The sequence below is a fragment of the Microtus oregoni genome, unplaced genomic scaffold (genome assembly GCF_018167655.1).
Source record: "Microtus oregoni isolate MIOR12 unplaced genomic scaffold, Mior012 000052F_ref0000163, whole genome shotgun sequence".
Lineage (NCBI taxonomy): Eukaryota > Metazoa > Chordata > Mammalia > Rodentia > Cricetidae > Microtus > Microtus oregoni.
Window position 1 is genome coordinate 1988620 of NW_024543828.1, and position 18631 is coordinate 2007250.

Genomic DNA, 18631 nt, shown 5'->3' on the forward strand with positions numbered 1-18631 from the left:
GGGATGTGAGAATTAGCCTGTAAGTGCTAGAGCTAAAGGGCCAAGCAGTGCTTAAAAGAATACAGTGTCTGTGTAATTATTTTGGGGCATAAGCTAGCCATGTGGGCGGCCGGGTGTGGGGGACGCAGCCCTGCCGCCCCATATTACTACATGACACAGAGAATGTTGAAGTGTCTGAACCTAACAGAAATCTTGAACTCTGAATCAATAATTAAGTTCTCTACTAGAATAGATAATGTTTATATGTTCTTACAATTCTATTTTGGAGGAATTGAATGCCTCTTTTTGTCACCACTGGGAGAGCACTTTTGAAATATTTTGTTGAGTTCAGAATCTCTCCCCATGTACACTGTTCCTTTGTTGTTTTTACAATTTTTGTAATCATAGCAGCAGAGAGAAATCAACAGAAAAGGCTTTTATCTGATGACTTAAACAATCAGCAGCTCAAACTGCCCCTTCACCATACAAAACACTTTGTATTTTACTTTTCTTGTCAAATATTTTGAGACAGTTTACTAAAATAATATACTTCAAATATAAATATATGTAAAAGTATAGTTATGGACATGGGGTAAAAGAAGGAAAATAATGCAACAAAACATTAAGAGTTGATTTTCCAGATGAAGAGATAGAATGTTATCACCTACTTTTTCTTCTCTTTTTTTTGAACTTTATTTCCCATACTTTCTAAAATAAGTACATACTACTTTTGTAATGGATACTTTTTAAAGGCTATATGAAACTGAGTGCTCAAACATAATTTACAATAGGAAAAATCAGGCAAAGTGTGTAAAAATATAGGAACACATTCTGAGATACACATTAAAATTACATATAAAGACTGCAAAGACCTTTAGAATAGTTAACATCCATGCTGAAAATTAGATTCTAAATTTCCTGATAGTAAAGACAAGATGCTTATCGTGATAATAGTCAAGGATCAAGGAGGTACTGTGTTTGTATCTCAGTACAACAAATTGATACAACCTTAGCCACACACAGAAAAAAAAAACAACAAAGAACACTAATTCATCCACCCATGACCACCACCACCAACAACAAAATACCAGTGATGTGCATCAGAAATATTGCTGTCAGGACTGAGTTTTATTTTTTTTTTATTTTTGGTTTTTTCGAGACAAGGTTTCTCTGTGGTTTTGGAGCCTGTCCTGGAACTAGCTCTGTAGACCAGGCTGGTCTCAAACTCACAGAGATCCGCCTGCCTCTGCCTCCCGAGTGCTGGGATTACAGGCGTGCGCCACCACCGCCCGGCCCAGGACTGAGTTTTATTTGTAGTTTCTGAGTTAAAGTCTGTTTCTCCTTCCATTTTCCTTGGTTGAATTTAGTTCTTCATTGTTGTTAGACTGAGAAAGACACACACAGGATTCTATTAGGACCAACCACATAATCTCCTTCTATAAAAATGGGACAAAACAGAGCTGGAGAGATGCCTCAGTGGTTAGCAGTATTAGTTGCTTTCTCAGATAACGCAGATTTGGTTCACAACACCCACATAGTGGCACAAAAATATCTGAATCTGTAGTTATTGGACTTTTGGGACCTGATGTCCTCTTTTGACCTTCTTGCATACTAGGCATGCACACGGTACACATGCAGACCTGCAGACAAAACAATTATACACATAAAGTGAAATTTTCAAAGTAACCAAAGATTGATAATGGAATGTATCACACAGGCAGTTCATGAAATGTATTTATAGCAATATTACTCGTGATAGCAAAGGCAGAAGGCCCAAAGAGTTCATTAATGGATAGATGAATGTATGAAAAAAATGATAATATTGACATTGTTGTAAAATATAACTATTCAACATACAAAAATATATTAATAATGCAATGAAATGGATAAACCTTGAAAATATTCTATGACAGCGAAGCCATAAACAAAAGGCAGCATTTTGGGTAATCTGAAATGTGCAAAACAAGCAATACAATACAGATAGAGTGTTAAATAAGCTCACACAGATGTGTAATTTGACTGTTGAATAGCACAAGCTCTATGTATTAAAGCAATGGTCCTTAGGATAGGACTAATGTGAGATGGTAAATGTTTAGGAGATAGGAAATTGCCAAAGGCCCTTAGGTCTCCTAAATGAATTGTGGGACCTTACACATCGTCTCTCTGCTTTAGATCAATATGTGAGCATTTTGCTTATTCATGTGTTCTTGCCAAGATACGTCACCATTTTCCATTGTTATCTACAAAAATGTATGCTAAGTTGCCATTTTCCCTGAATCTGTTTGTTGTCTTTGATATTTTGTGTTAATAACTGACTAATACACTAGTTAACAGATAAAGGGAAAATTTACACTGTTAATTATGGTCACTATATAGCATAACAAATGTACTGAATTGCAACAAATTATATACATTAAAATGGTGCACTAAATGGTTCATAAATCATATATCAGCAGTAAAGGAATGGCTTTTTTTTAAGCTTCAGGAAAGAAGAAGTTTCAGAAAAGATATTCTCTTTGGCACATAACACTAAAGGTACAGGAAAAAAAATATTGAAAACTGCAAGGACAAAAACACCAAGTAACATATAAAGGTAGATCTGTTAGAATAACAACTGACTTCTCAATGGTAACACTACATGCTGAGACTGCCAGGGTCTGGACAGATGTCTTGAAGATTCTAAGAGATCACAGATGCCAGGCCAGACTACTATACCCACTGAAATTTTCAATCACAATAGATGGAGAAAATAATACATTCTATAATAAAACCAAATTTAACCAGTACCTTTCCTCAAACACAGCCCTACAGAAGTTGCTAGAGAGAAAACTCTAACCTAAAGAGGTTTTTATGACACCCAGGAAAACATAAAAGTTAAATAATCTAAGACAAGCTAATCAAAAGAGCACACACACACACACACACACACGCATGCACACACATGCACGCACACGCATACACCTGACAGCAACAAGACAATAGGAGTTAACATTCGTCGGTCATTGATATCTCTCAATATCAATGTTTTCAATTCCTCAATAAAAATCCACACACTAACACAATGGATCTTGAACTTGTGTGAGTAACCAACTAATATCTGATATAATGAGTACATTCCACAAGATGGAAACTGTACCTGATACTGCTTGGCTGGCCAAGAACCTGCAACTAGGTAGCCCATAGACCTATGACAAAACCAAATACTACTTTTTAAAACAAGTGATAAGTAAATAAATAAAAAAGAATGTAGCAATACAACAACTCTTTATGACACTCTGCTACACTCCTATATCATTGCGTTGCTCAGCCATCATCAGAGAAGCTTCCTCCTGCCACAGATGGGAACAAATACTGAGACCCATAGTCAGAAAATATGCAGAGAGTGAGAGACCTTGGAACATTCAGGTGTGAACAAGACGTCTCTATCAAATTCCTCCCCCAGGGCTCAGGGAACCCTGTTGAAAGGAAATTCGAAAGAGTATCCATTGCATATGTATTATGGCTTTAAGTTCAGTGATTTTTATGGGATTACTTAGTAGGCAAAGGAGTGGATCTCTGTTTCTTGTGCCTTCTCTTGGGCTCATTTCCTTCTGTTTTATCCAATTTTAATATTGGTTTTATTTTATCTTATTTTATTATATTATTATTAGAAGAAAATCCAATTATGTAACATATGTATATATGTAATATATACTTATTACATATATACATATTACATATACATATGTATGTTATATATATGTAATGTAGTATGTTATAAATCCCCACACAAATAAATACCTACATATGATTAATAGAACCTAAATAGTATTATGCTATATAAAGCTGTATATGCTGTATAAAGCATGTAAGTTATTATGTAGTTTATAAACTATCTATTATAATATCGTATAATATTTATATATGAACTCTTGCCCTTGGAATCACATTCAAATTATATCTAACATGTTTGCTAAAGAATTTTGCCTCTTTAATTATCTTTGTCCACTTTTCCACATTCTGTCATTATGCTTTTATGATATGAGAGAAAATATCCTAAGCAATTTACATGATTTGCTTGTAAAGCTTTCCATGAAATTAGTCATTAAACAGTGTTCTGTCTAAAAGAATAGAAGCTTCAGAATTTCCTACCAGATTCAGGTTCTTTGACCTTAGGCAGCAGAGAGCAATCTAAAACCTGACTGCTATTAGCATTAATAGGTTAGGAGAAGTGGGAACAGATGATTGGAAAACTGAGGGTATATATTAGTAACAAAGGACCTGTTTAGTATATGAAGTTCTAAATTAAATCCCAAGTTTTCGAAGGAACAACAAAGAAAATAAAATCCCAAGTAAAGACTGGCTTCTTGCGTAGTTTATAGTTCAACATATTCCTGTGGTTCTAGCAACATATTCCTGTGGTTCTAGCAATGTTTTAGACCTCAGGATCTGGGACTTCACAGTTGATTTGCAAGCAAGAAGAGAAAACTATCGAACAATAGCCCCTAGCTATTTCCCCTGGCAGTTGTGCTCTTTAAGACCAGCAATGCCTTACAAGCTGTAGAACGTGTTCCCTGCTTTTGAAACAAAGTAAGCAGATTCCTCCTCCCCATTTGATTGGCTATCTCAGTATGTGAAGGTTGTGACTGGGGGAGGGGATACATAGCTCTTCTGTGAATCCAGGACAACCAACTTTTAGTCTTGCTGAAGAGATCTGGGTTTTCACTACTAAGGAAAGAATAGGTTTTCTTGATAAGACCATGGGGAGGTAATCTTAAGACCCACCAAATAAGACTGTGAGATTTTTGTACTGTTTGAAGGCACATTTTGCTACTGAATATTGTACATGAGAAACTTCAGCATATTGGACAGGCACAAGGCCACCCCTGAGAAGAAGTTTGTCTTGGTAAGTGGGGAAAAAGGAGGCTTTGAGGGTGAAGCTTTGTTGGTAAGTCTTGAAGTATTTTTTAAATACTTGTTCAGTTGTACCTGTTGTTGTTATTACTTTATTATCTGAATTCTCATTTCTCCCTGAAAACAGAGTTATCTAATTTTATATAACACTGTGTCTAACTTCCCTAGAAATATTGCTTGACACTTTCTCCCTTTAATTATCTTAACGGCTAAATGTTAAAGTATTCATTAACTCAGGGTTTGAGAGTGAAAACTAGTACTTTCCAAATTTTAAAGTTTTCCAACAAATATAGATGTTTTTAGTTTTGTGCTCTGGGTGACAGAGCATTTATCAATGGAGGCAGAACACACGGGTTGGATAGAAGCAGAAGGGAGGATTCTAAGTTTCATTTCTGAGCTATACAGAGAAACCTTGTCTAAGGAAAAATAAACCAACCAACAAACAAAAACTAAAAAAAAAAAAAAAAAAAAAAAAAGAACAGCAACAACTCCCCCGTACAAACCAAACCAAACCAAACCAAACCAATAGTGCTATTATGGGTAGGTTTAGGACTGTAATTCATACATTAAGACATGGAGTTGGTAGGGCATTAGAATTACAAGTTCAATTCTAGCCTGTACTAAAGAGAAAATACCAGCACTCGGGAGGCAGAGGCAGGCGAATCTCTGGGAGTTCGAGGCCAGCCTGGTCTCAAGAGCTAGTTCCGGGATGGGCACCAAAGCTACAGAGAAACCCTGTCTCGAAAAACCAAATAAATAAATAAATAAATGAATAAATAAATAAATAAAGAAAGAAAGAAAGAAAAAGTAAACCTGGCAGTGCTACATAGTTTGGCAGTGTATGTCCGTGAATAATCCCATCACTCTGAGGGGAGGAGAGATATATCTGCGACTGGCAAGTTTAAACACGGCCTGGGATCTATAGATTGAGTTTCCTTTAAAAGAATAGCATAGTGGTTTAATGGGTACTGAGTTGTCACAGGACTGGGACACTATTATGGGAAATTGGAAAGAAGCAGCATGAAACAAAAACATCGCGAGACTTGATAGAGAAACCTCATCTCACAGGGGAAAAAAAAAAACAACCCGGGGTTGAGATGGTGTACAGCGTAGTGACGCAAGAGCATTAGAACATCACTGATTGGTGGGGACCCAAGACAAGAAAGTACAAATATCGCGAGACTTAGTTTCGCTCCCGTGCTATATAAGGAAAGGCTTTCTCGCCAGCCAGAAAAGCCTCCGGGAGCCACAGTGAGGCGATTGGCGTCCATTTGGCGTGTTGGAACATTTCTGTGAGTCCAGCCCTGTGAATTGGAGGCCTGAGAAGACAAGAATTGTGAGTTTGAGTTTTTCTTGAGTTATATAGAGAGACCTTGTTTCAAAAATAATTATTTAAAAGCAGAAGTGGGCGTAGTGACATGGTGGGAATCTGCGTGTTGGGGGCAGGGCTGTGAAGGCCGCACTGAGGTATAGATATCTGCGGAGGAGCCGAGGCTCACGAGGTTCACTTTGGCCTATCGGGGCAATATAAAGAAACATCCATCCTTCCTGTCTTCTTTCTTTCTAGAAGAAGAAACGAAACCTGGCAGAGCCTGAGAAAGTGGCATAGCTGGTAAGAGCACATTCCATGTTACAATCTTGTAACTCCAATGTTGGGAACTGAAGATAAGAGGACATGAGTTTCCCAGCCTGAGTGTCTTCCAAAAGGACAGTGTGGGGAGAGAGAAAGGAAGAAAGAAAAGTGGGAGAGAGTGGGGAAAACGGGAAGAAGGGAGGGGAGAAAGGCAGAGAAGTCAGGGTAGAATGGAAGGAAAGGAGAGGGAGAGGAGAGAGAAGGCAGAGTACAATGGGAAAAAAGGAAAGGGGGCAGTGAGAGTAGGCAGGGGACAGTGGGGAAAAAAGAAGAGGGGGAGGGGAGAGAAGGTAGGGGACAGTGGGAGAAAATGATGGGGGCAGGGAGAGTAGGCAGGGGTGAGAGGGAGAAATGGAGAGTGGGTAGGGAGACAAGACACAGTGGGAGAAAAGGAGAGGGGGCGGGGAGAGAAGGCAAGGGACAGTGGGGAAAAAAGAAAAGAGTGAGGGGAGAGAAGGAAGGATGGAGTGGGAGAAAAGGAAGGGGCAGGGAGAAAAGGTAGGGAACAGTCAGAGAAAAGGAGAGTGGGTGGGGGCAATAGGCAGGGTAGATCGGGAGTACAAGCAAGGGGCTGGGGAGAGAAGGCAGGGTACAGTGGGAGAAAATGAGAGAGGGAGGGGAGAGTAGTCAGAGGAGAGTGGGAGAAAAGGAAAGGTGGCTGGGAAAAAAAGGCAGGGGACAGTGGGAAAAAAGGAAAGGGACGGGGAGAGAGGGAGAGTAGGCAGGGGACAGTGGGAGAAAAGGACAAAAGGACAGGGGTGGAGAGAGTAAGAATGGTAGCATGGGAGAAAAGGAGATGGGGTGGGGAGAGAGGTCAGGGGACAGTGGGAAAAAAGAGAGGGGGCATGGAGAGTAGGTAGGGGACAGTGGGAAAAAAAGAGAGGGGGCGGGGAGAGTGAGAGAAAAGGAGAGGGAACCTAGAAAGAAGGAAGGAGAGTGAGGGAGAAAAGGAGAGGGGGCGGGGAGAGAAGGAAAGGTAGAGTGAGGAAAAAAGGAGAGGGTGGGGGGATAGGCATGTTAGAGTGGAAGTAAAGGAGAGGGGGCAAGGAGAGAAGGCAGGGAACAGTGGGGAAAAAGAGAGGGGGCAGGGAGAGTAGGCAGGGGACAGTGCAAGAAAAGGAGAGGGGGAAGGGAGAGAAGGCAGGGGAGAGGGAGAAAAGGAGAGGGGGAAGGGAGAGAAGGCAGGGGACAGTGCTAGAAAAGGAGAGGGGGAAGGGAGAGAAGGTAGGAGACAGTGGAAGAAAATGATGGTGGTGGGGAGAGAGGGGAAAAAAGGGTGCAGGGAGAGTAGGCAGGGTAGAATGGGAGAAAAGGAGAGGGCAGGCAAAGTAGACAGGGGATAGTGGGAGAAAAGGAGAGGGGGCAGGCAGAGTAGGAAGGGCAGAGTGGGAGAATAGGAGAGGGGGCGGGTAGAGTGGGGAAAAAGGAGAGGGGACAGTGAGAGAAGGCATGGGACAGTGGGTGAAAAGGAGAGGGGGCAGGGAGAGAAGGCAGGGGGTTGTGGGAGAAAATGATAGGGGGCAGGGATAGTGGGAGAAAAGAAGAAGGGGAGGGGAGAGTGGGCGGGGAGAGAAGTAGGGACTGTGGAAGAAAAGGAGAGTGGGTGGGGAGAGAAGGCATGGGAGAGGGAGAAAAGGAGAGTGGGCAGGGCGTAAAGGCTGGGGACTGGGAGAAAGGAGAGGGGGAGGGGAGAGAAGGAAGGGGACAGTGGAAGAAAAAGTGAAGAGGCAGGGAGAGAAGGCAGGGGAGAGAGGGAGAAAAGGAGAGGGGGCAGGGAGAGTAGACAGGGGGTTGTGGTAGAAAAGCAAAGGGAGAGGGAATAGTGGGAAAAAAGGAAAGGGGGAGGGGAGAGTAGGCAGGGGACACTGGGGGAAATGAAGAGGGGGAGGGAAGAGTAAACTGGGTAGTGGGAGAAAAGGAGAGGGGGCGAAGAGAGAAACCAGGGAACTGTGGGAGAAAAGGAGAATGGGTGGGGAGAGAAGGCAGGGGACAGTGGGGAAAAAAGGAAAGGGGCAGGGATTGTAGGCAGGGGAGAGAGGGAGAAAAGGAGAGGGGGAGGGGAGAGAAGTTGGCACAGTTGAAGAAAAGGAGAGTGGGCAAGGAGAGAAGGCAGGGGAGAGAGGGAGAAAAGGAGAGGGGGCAGGGAGAGTAGAAAGGATAGAGTGGGAGTATAGGGGAGGTGGCAGGGAGAGAAGGCAGGGGACTATGGGAGAAAAGGAGAGGGGGTAAGGAGTGAAGACAGGGGGCAGTGGGAGAAAAGGAGAGGGGGCATGGAAAGAAGGCAGGTGAGAGTGGGAGAAAAGGAGAGGGGGAGGGAAGAGAAAATGGGAGAGTGGGAGAAAAGGAGAAGAGGGGAGTGAAGGAAGGGTTCAGTGGGAAAAAAAGGAGAGGTTGGGGAGACAAGGCAGGGGACACATGTCAAAAAAAAAAACCCTAATAACCTGGTATGAAGCCTAAGTGGGCAGCAGGGAGCTTTAGGAATGTTAATTGTGGACTCATTGATGGAGGATGAGGAAGAAATTGAGCTCTGGTGAAATGGTGGAGAGTGCCTTCTTATTGGCAGTTTTCTGAGAAATTTTCTCAAAAAGCGTGGAGTATAGAGTTTCATCAGGAAACAGAAGTGGTTGTCTGCTGGTGAATGGTGATTTCAGCCCTCTAAGCCTTGGCTTTGGAATGACTTTTACTCAGAAAAAAAATGAGGAGGAAGGAAGAGATGAAGAAGGGAGGGAGGAGATGGATGGTGAACATGGTGGCATAGCTTCATGCTGTATTCCCTGCCCTTTATAGGAGGTGCTGGGAGGATGTCGTGATCCAGGCAGGTCTGGCTTACAGAAGGAGATGCAGTGTCAATGAAAAAAAAAAAAAAAACTTGTGTGTTTTATTATGGAATATTACCTTCAGTAAAATGTGTCATCATATGAAATGAAAAGTTATAAAGAAAAAACAAGTTGTTCAATACTTAGAAAGTGTTTTAACACTGCTGATTAAAATCCAAAATAACTCAAAGCATTATATTGCACAATTCACAAATGTTGCAAACCTCATTGGAAATGTTTTATTTTTTTCATTTTCCAGATTTCTCACTTTTTGAGAGAGGACCAAATATAATTTCTGACACCGTACATGGTAGGTATATCTATTCCTGTTAAATATACTATCAACCAATTTTGGATGGATTGCAATTATTAATTTTTTCCTTACAAAAAGAACACATTTTTATTTTATTAACCATTTCTCAATTATTTTGTAACCAGAGAAGCTTTGTATAAAAATATCTCCCTTTTAAACATTTTATTTTTATAATTTAAATACATAATCTTTGTAAGTTTCCAGTGGAAGAAATAGAAAAGAAACCCTGTTCTCTGTGGTAGTTGAGAGTTTAATATATTCATAATTTTATACTTCTGATTATGTTGCTAGTTATTCTTATACATATCATTTGTCTTCTGGTGAGACAGGAGTGGTAAAGTCCTAATTTTATGAGTTTTCATTTTGTCTCCTTTTACCCTCCAGAGATTTTATCTCAGAGAAGTTATTATTTGGTAATAAACATTGTGCGTTTTTTTTTACATGTGTGCAGATACAGGTTCACTTAATGTATGTACACATAGATAGACTAGAAGTCAACCTCAGGAGCTGTTTACTTTTTTATGCCTTACTTTGGGTCCTTAGGCTTCACTGAGTAAGCTAGACTGTCTGACGTTCACAGGGATTCTCCTGTCTCTGCCTCCCCTGGGTTGGGATAATTTGTTTTTACCACCGTTCCCTGGGTGATTAGTGTGGGTTTGGGGGATTAAATGTCACGTACGGTACTGTCTACGCAATATGACAATGAAATTTCCTGGATGTTACAGAATCATTCTGCATTTGGGAATTCAACACTAAAATTGTTATTTTGTCTGTGTGTGCTGGTTCATGGATTTCTCTATGCTGATCTGAGGATATTAAGCTGTCTGTGTTCTGTTTCTATGTTTTAAAATTTCCACTCTCCTTAATTTTATTTGCTTTGTACAACTTTCTCCCTTCTTTTGTACTTGTAAATTTTTGGGGCTACAGAGAATAAAATTACTATTTGTGTAATTTTTAGCTCGCTGTAAATTTGAAAGCATTTTACATAAGCAGATCAGTCCATTTCCTTTAATTTATATGAAGTCTGTACTTTCAATGCTATATTGGTCTTTTGTTATGCTTGCCATATATATCTTTAAGTTTTTTAGTCTCTATTCTTTATGCATAGACACATACGTGCACACACAGATATATTAGAAAAGTTTGTTTTTTTCAATTTTAGCACTTATCTTTGTATTTGTGCCATTGTAAGTCATATTTTCATAAATATTAGTTCTCACATTGTTTCAACAATGTATGTGGCAAAAAACAAATTAGGGAAGTGAAGATTTAGAAAATATTCATAAAAATGTAGTCCTGCCTGGCAGGGAAAGTATGACAGCAAGAACATGCACAGCATGCATAATTATATTGCATCTGCAATCAGGAAGCAGAGAGAGGAAAGTGATGATATTGTTCAGCTGACATTCTATCGTCTTATTTGCTTTTATTTTTTTTTTTTTTAGTTTTGGTGTCTGTGAGCATGTGGTACATATGTATATGGGGGTTCACTTAGTGTTTGGGTGCATGAACCCATGTACACACATGCAGAAACTAGTAGAAGTACCTTCCTTCATCACTCTGAGCCTTAATTTTTCCTTTCAGATAGAGTTCTCATTGAATTAGAAACCCACTGTTCCAGCTAGGCTGGCTGTTCAGCAAGCTCCTAGTGTCTGCCCATCTCTGTCCTCCAGCACAGAAATTACAGGCATGTACAGTCATTTCTAATATTTTATGTGGGTAGTGTGGATTTGAACTCATATCCTTATGCTAGAACACCAAATGCATTTACCAACTGAACCATCTGCTCAGCCCCATGCTTTCTACTTTTTAAATTCATATTGGGACCCCAAGCCCTTGGAATAATGCAATGTATGTTCAGGATAGATCTCTCCTCAGTTTCTCTGGCAATGCCTTCACAGGCATGCCTAGTGGTATAAATCCTAGGTGATTCCAAATACAATGAAACTGACAATGAAGATAAATGATCACATCTCTTTTACCTATTTGTGCCATTATTTATGATTTTTTTAAGAAATGTTAAATTGTGTGTATATGTATGCATCTTTGTATAGGTAAGTGCCCTTATATGCTGTTTTCTTCAGAATCCAGGAGACGGAATCAGATATCCTGGAAATGGAAGTATAGGCTATAGTGAGTGACCTGACCTGGGACCCAAATCGATCCACTTCAAAGGCAGTATATACTTTTAACCACTCACCCATCTCTCCAGATTCAATTTTCAGGTATTATTTTTATTATTTTTTTAAAATTTTTATTTATTTATTTTTTTATTGAAAAAAACTTCTGCTTCCTCCCAGCCTCCCACTCCTCTCCCCCTCACCCCACTCCTCTCCCCCTCACCCTACTTCTCTCCCCCTCACCCCACTCCTCTCCCCCTCCCCCCACTCCTCTCCCCCTCCCTCTCCAATCTGAAGAGCAGTCAGGGTTCCCTGCCCTGTGGAAAGTCCAAGGTCCTTCCCCCTCCGTCCATGTCTAGGCAGGTGAACATCCAAACTGGCTAGGCTCCCACAAAGCCAGAACATGAAATAGGATCAAACCCCAGTGCCATTGTCCTTGGCTTCTCAGCAGCCCTCATTGACCACCATATTCAGAGAGTCCGGTTTTATCCCCTGCTTTTTCAGTCATAGGCCTTGGTGAGCTCCCAATAGATCAGCTCCACTGTCTCAGTGGGTGGGTGCACCCCTTGTGGTCCTGACTTCTTTGCTCATGTTCTCCCTCCTGCTCCTCATTTGGACCTTGGGAGCTCAGTCCGGTGCTCCAGTGTGGGTCTCTGTCTCTATCTCCATCCATCGCCAGATGAAGGTTATTTAACTTTTACCTATTATTTTCTTCTCACTCAGTGGTCGTCTCCCTATTACTGTCTCAATTGCATCAACCTCTTCTTCTCTTCCTCCCTACTTTCTGTCCTTTTCCCTCCCACTCTCCTCTCCCTAACCCAGTAGTCACCCTCTCCTGTCTCCTTACCCCTTTCCTCACTTATTTTCCCTCTTTTTCCCTTTCCTTTAATATTAATCCCCACCCTTCCCTATACCTCAGATTTCTTTCTTTTGTCCCTCTTCTCTCCCTCTGACCCTCCCCTCTATCATATCTTCCTACTATTCCTCTTTTCCTCAGTTTCACTAGTTTCATTCCTTTGTCTCCCTCTTCATTCCTTCTTTACCTGTCTGGTCCTCTCCTTTCTATCGCTGTCTCTTTCTTCCCTTACCCTCTCCCCTCTTCTTTTCTCCCACCCTTTCCTTCTCTTCTCCCTGTTCTCCTCCACTCCACTTCCCTCAAGCTCTCTCCCTCATCTTCTTTTTCTACCTCTTTTCTACTCCCTCATCTTCTCCTGTACCTTTTCCTTCTTTGTTCTTTTTCCTCTTCTTTCTTCCACCTTTCTCTGTTCCCTTCTTCCCCTTCTCTCCCTCTCATCTTCTGCTCAATCTCTCTTCCCTCTCCCTGTACTTCTCTTCCTATCTCTTCCCTTTCCTTCTCTTTTCCCTTCACTCCCTCACTGTCCTGTCTCCTCTCCTCTATGCCTCCCTCCACTTCCCTACTATCTCTCTGTTCTTAATTTCTCCTCCCTTTCCTTCTCCCTATGTCTTCTTCCATTCTTCCTCTCTTTTCTCTCTCCATTTCTCTTTTCCTCTCTCTCCGCTTCTTTTCCCTCTTCTCTCTTGTGTTTTCATCTTGTTTCCTCCTTCACTTTGTTCCCTCCTCTTTTACTTTTCCTTCTCCTTTCTCTTTCCATACCTCTCCATCCCCTCCCATCTTGTTTCCTCCCCTACTTCGCTCCTGTCCCTCCCTATCCTTCCATTCTTTCTTCTTTCTCTCTCCATTCTTTTCATACTTCCCTTTCTTTTCCTTCACATTTTCCTATGCATTTAAGAAGAACCTTGTGCTATCATTATTTTAGTGTGCTTTCTCTAGCTATTTTGGTTAGATTGGCTAAAGGTTTTGTCATGTTTCTTTGGTTCTTTTGTTATTCTTGATTCAGGTTTGATTTTATTAGAGTTGACTCAGTATTCTCTGGTCCTCTAGGGTTTAAGATTCTGAACTTATGTTAATGAGTTCTGATCTCTGTCATTTTTTCTATCTTGTGATATTGAATTTTTGTTTTCAACAATTATGTGTGCACTCATTCATATAGCATAATGCACTCAGGTATACACATGCTATAATTCACATGCGGATGGTGAATGAGGATATCTTACTGAGGTTCATTCACCTTTTTCTACCATGTTTCCCAGGAATGGAGTTAAGACTTGTTGGCAAACACCTTTATCTGCTGAGACATTCACCAGTCCCAACTTTTAAAATGTAAATAGTTACAGCAATAGACTTTCTTCTTGAAATAACTTTCATTATATTTACCAATGTTCTGTTATATTACATTCTCATAAATTTTAAGTATGGATCTGGGTATTGGCGGCACATGTCTCTAATCCCAGCACTCAGGAGGCAGAAGCAGGTGGATCTCTGTGAGTTTGAGGCCAGACTGATCTACAAGAGCTAGTTCCAGGACAGGCTCCAAAGCTACAGAAAAACTCTGTCTCAAACAAACAAGACAAAAATTCAAGTATGGTAGGTCTCATTCCTACCACTATTTGGGTCTAAGAATTTTTGAACCCACTCCTAATTTCTTTAGTGATTCACTGATTGTTTAAATTATTTTACTTTTCTAATCTCTGTACAGTTTTTGTAGTTTATTTTTGTTTTGTCTTGTACTTTTTAATAATGTGATCTGATAAAATAGAAGTTATTTCAGTTATTTTGTATTTGCTAAGACTTGCTTTATATAAAATGTGACTGAAAAAAATTTCTTAGCCTGCTGAGAAGAATGTGTTCTGGTGTTGTTCAGTCCATTTATTTATACATAGTTTGTTTCCTTGTTTTCCTTTTGTGATGACCTGTATATTGGTAATAATCATGTATAGCACTCACTTAAAAGAATGTTGGAATCGGTTATCTTATGCTCAGTACTGTTTGTTATAAAATTGGCTACACCAGTATCACATGATTGTGCCCTTTTGTTGGATTACTCACTTTATCAATACCTAGTGACCTTCTTTGTCTCTTTAAAATGTACTTTGTGGAATATCTGTATGGTTATTCTTTCTTTTTTGCACGTGTAATTTTCAGCCTGTTTCTTTGACACTGAAGTGCATTTGTTATAGGTAACAAACAGCTTGATCCCCTTTTTGCAATCTAATATGTCAATCCATGTCTTTTAATTGGAATGTGAGACAATTAACAGTCAAAATTATTTTAAGGCATGTGTTGTTTTTGTAATATTGTCTTTTTTTCCAATCCTCATTTGGTTATATTCTGTTGTAATGAAATTTATTCCTGATGAAGGTTAATATTTAGGAGGATGCCTATATGTTTTTCTTTGGGTTCTCCTTCTTATTTAGCTTCTCTAGGATCTCTAATTATAGGCGCAATGTCCTTTATTTATGGCTAGAAACCAAATATGAGTGAGTACATCCCATGTTCCTCTTTTTGAGTCTGGCTTACCTCACTCAGGATAGTGTTTTCTATTTCCATCCATTTGTATGCAAAATTGAAGAAGTCCTTGTTTTTTTACTGCTGAGTAGTACTCTAATATGTATAAATTCCATACTTTCTTCATCCATTCTTCCATTGAAGGACATCTAGGTAGTTTCCAGGTTCTGGCTATTACAAACAATGCTGCTACGAACATAGTAGAGCATATACTTTTGTTGTATGATAGGGCCTCTCTTGGGTATATTCCCAAGAGTGGTATTGCTGGATCCAGGGGTAGGTTGATCCCGAGTTTCCTGAGAAACCTCCACACTGCTTTCCAAAGTGGTTGCACAAGTTTGCATTCCCACCAGCAATGGATGAGTGTACCCCTTTCTCCACAACCTCTCCAGCAAAGGCTATCATTGGTGTTTTTTATTTTATCCATTCTGATGATTGTAAGATGGTATCTTAAAGTTGTCTTGATTTGCATTTCCATGATCGCTAAGGAAGTTGAGCACAACCTTAAGTGTCTTTTGGCCATTTGAACTTCTTCTGTTGAGAATTCTCTGTTCAGCTCAGTGCCCCATTTTATAATTGGGTTGATTAGCCTTTTACGGTCTAGTTTCTTGAGTTCTTTATATGTTTTGGAGATCATACCTTCATCAGGCGATGAAAGGAGACAGAGACAGAGACTCACATTGGAGCACTGAACAGAAATCTCAAGGTCCAAATCAGGAGCAGAAGGAGAGAGAGCACGAGCAAGGAACTCAGGACCGCGAGGGGTGCACCCACACACTGAGACAATGGGGATGTTCTATTGGGAGCTCACCAAGGCCAGCTGGCCTGGGTCTGAAAAAGCCTGGGATAAAACCGGACTCGCTGAACATAGCGGACAATGAGGACTAGTGAGAGCCCAAGAACAATGGCAATTTTTTTTTTTTTGGTTTTTCGAGACAGGGTTTCTCTGTGGCTTTGGAGCCTATCCTTGATCTAGCTTTGTAGACCTGGCTGGTCTTGAACTCCCAGAGATCCGCCTGCCTCTGCCTCCCGAGTGCTGGGATTAAAGGCGTGTACCGCTATGGGTTTTTGATCCTACTGCAGGTACTGGCTTTGTGGGAGGCTAGGCAGTTTGGATGCTCACCTTACTAGACCTGGATGGAGGCGGGTGGTCCTTGGACTTCCCACAGGGCAGGGAACCCTGATTGCTCTTTGAGCTGATGAGGAGGGAAATGGGAGGCTGTGGCGGGGAAGAGACAGAAATCTTTAATAAATAAAAAAAAGAAATTTATTCCTTCTAGTATTATTATTGTTACATTTGTAAGCAAGATATTTTTGCCTTTAAAAAATAATTCTTTTTCTCCTTTCCTATATCATGCTTTAAATTTTTAAAATAGATTTTTTAAAAATATTTTTAGTGTAAAGGTATTTGTAGGCTTTCTCACATACCTGTAAATTAAGCTTTTCCATCTATTCTTATTTTGATTTTGTGAAAGGTCACTTTAAACTTTTTCTAATTCTGTGTTTTTATAGGATACATTGGGAGATGGAGTTTCACCCTTCTCTGGTAGTCTTTAGCCACCTTAAATGCACCAAAAGATGAATACACTCTGAATGTAAGTCATCTTTTATACTATTCCATACAACTCTTTTAAAATTAAAATTTTTAGATACCACTACTTAATTTCACCCAAGGAGAAAGTGACTTATTTTAAACTGTGATAGACCACACTATAGTTTTTGAAAAACTTTAAGCTGCTTATCCAGGCTTGTAGAATTCTAGTTTTGTCGACATTCAGCAAATACTTTTGATACCATAGCATAATTTGAGGTGTAATGACATTATGTTCTGATGATTGGTGCAGTAATAAAAATTAACTTGAAGTTGTTTTTATTGAATTACCAATAACCTCAAATGACAAACAGATCACTGGAATTATTAGTGATTTGAAAAATTAATTTATGTTAGACATATGGCCATAGGTGGAAAATATCTAAAAGGGGGTTTTGATTTATATATTACGAATAATATGATACTATCATCAGATTCCAAATCAAATAATAATCTCTAAAGACTGATGGTTTTGAGACCATAATGTGTGTGCTTGTGTGTATGTACTTTGAGACAATCTGTGTTTGATCTCACACTTGGTATATAGAGCGAGATGACCTCTTTCTGATTCAGCCTCCTGAATGTTGGGATCACCATGGCTGGATACAGCTTGACTGATCTGTTTTAATTCTTGTATGTCACTGGAAACAAAGTGATTTCTCCTCAAGTAAATGTGATTTGAAATTTCAAGGAAGCACTACAGTTAATATACTATCTGTGTCTTTTATAATTTAAAGGAATAGTTCTCTCACTCAACTGTGTTGTCTTTTCAAAGTTATAAAACCTGGTTAACTGTATAACATCTTAATATCTACTATTCTGCATGCTGATTTAACCCTTTTGATCTCATTAACATTCAAATGCTTCATCTTTAAATTCTCACACTCTTGAATCCAAACCTTTCATTTCATATATTGTGCTTAATATCTACTTAATATCCCACAATGCTTGTGATGTCCTGTGGTGCACTGTTTCTTACCTAGTCTCATGGTCTTTCTTCTGGTTCAGACTTCATTTGACTCCTAATACAAACTGGGATTTTAAATGGGCTTCTTTTGTAATGTCCTTGTTGTTGAGTATCGCTTGCCTGATTGCCATTTAATTCTTTGCACACCATTTTCTGCCTGTTAACCCTAGAGAAATTCTGTCCTACATGTGGACTCCACATATTTAATCTGACTGTGTATATCTTTTCTTTTTTTCATTTCAGCATACCTTCTCTACACTTCTACTTTTTCAAGACTCCTAATTGACCTTTACAACCTGTTTTTGCCACTCTGCTACTTCTGCTTCAGTCAAACATACTTGATCACCGCTTAAACACTTCTGCTTCAGTCAAACTGACTTGATCATCACTTTGAATCAATCTCTGTCTTGCATATCAATGCTCTCCTTTTTATTATGGACTCAGCCTGTTTTAGGCCACTCATCATCTCTACCAATGTGTTAGTAAAATGTTATTTTCTTTATAGATTCTTATCTGGATTCCACACTCAAAAATATTTACATTTCTAAAATACTTTGTTTGTATCTTTTGAAAAGCATTTCTATTATTGAGCTTCTGAATTTTAAATGTGCTTACTCTAATTTCATTATACTTCAGCGTAGCTATGAGCCTCTTGAAGAGACTGATTCAGTAGTGGTTATCAAATAGTTTTGACTAAATCAGAAGTGTAGTAGAGTGGCAAATGAGATATGAAAATCAATTAGGGGTTTTGAAAAAGTAGACAGAAGTTTTCCTGGAATGTAGAACTGCTAATCTGGTTTGTTTTGTTATCTTCAGCACCTAATTTTTTTTCATTTTTTATTAAAATTTTATCTTTTATTACATACCAATCCTAGTTCTCCCTCTCTCCCCTTCTGCCACTCCCCCTTTTTCTCCTTCTCCCCAGCCACCATCCACTTCTCAGAAGGGGTTG

The 18631-nt window shown here is 39.7% G+C and overlaps 1 pseudogene; it reads left to right on the forward strand.

The window, feature by feature from the left end:
- Positions 1 to 18032, forward strand: part of LOC121437455 — a 38112-nt pseudogene extending 20080 nt beyond the window's left edge.
- The last annotated feature ends 599 nt before the right edge of the window (positions 18033 to 18631 follow it).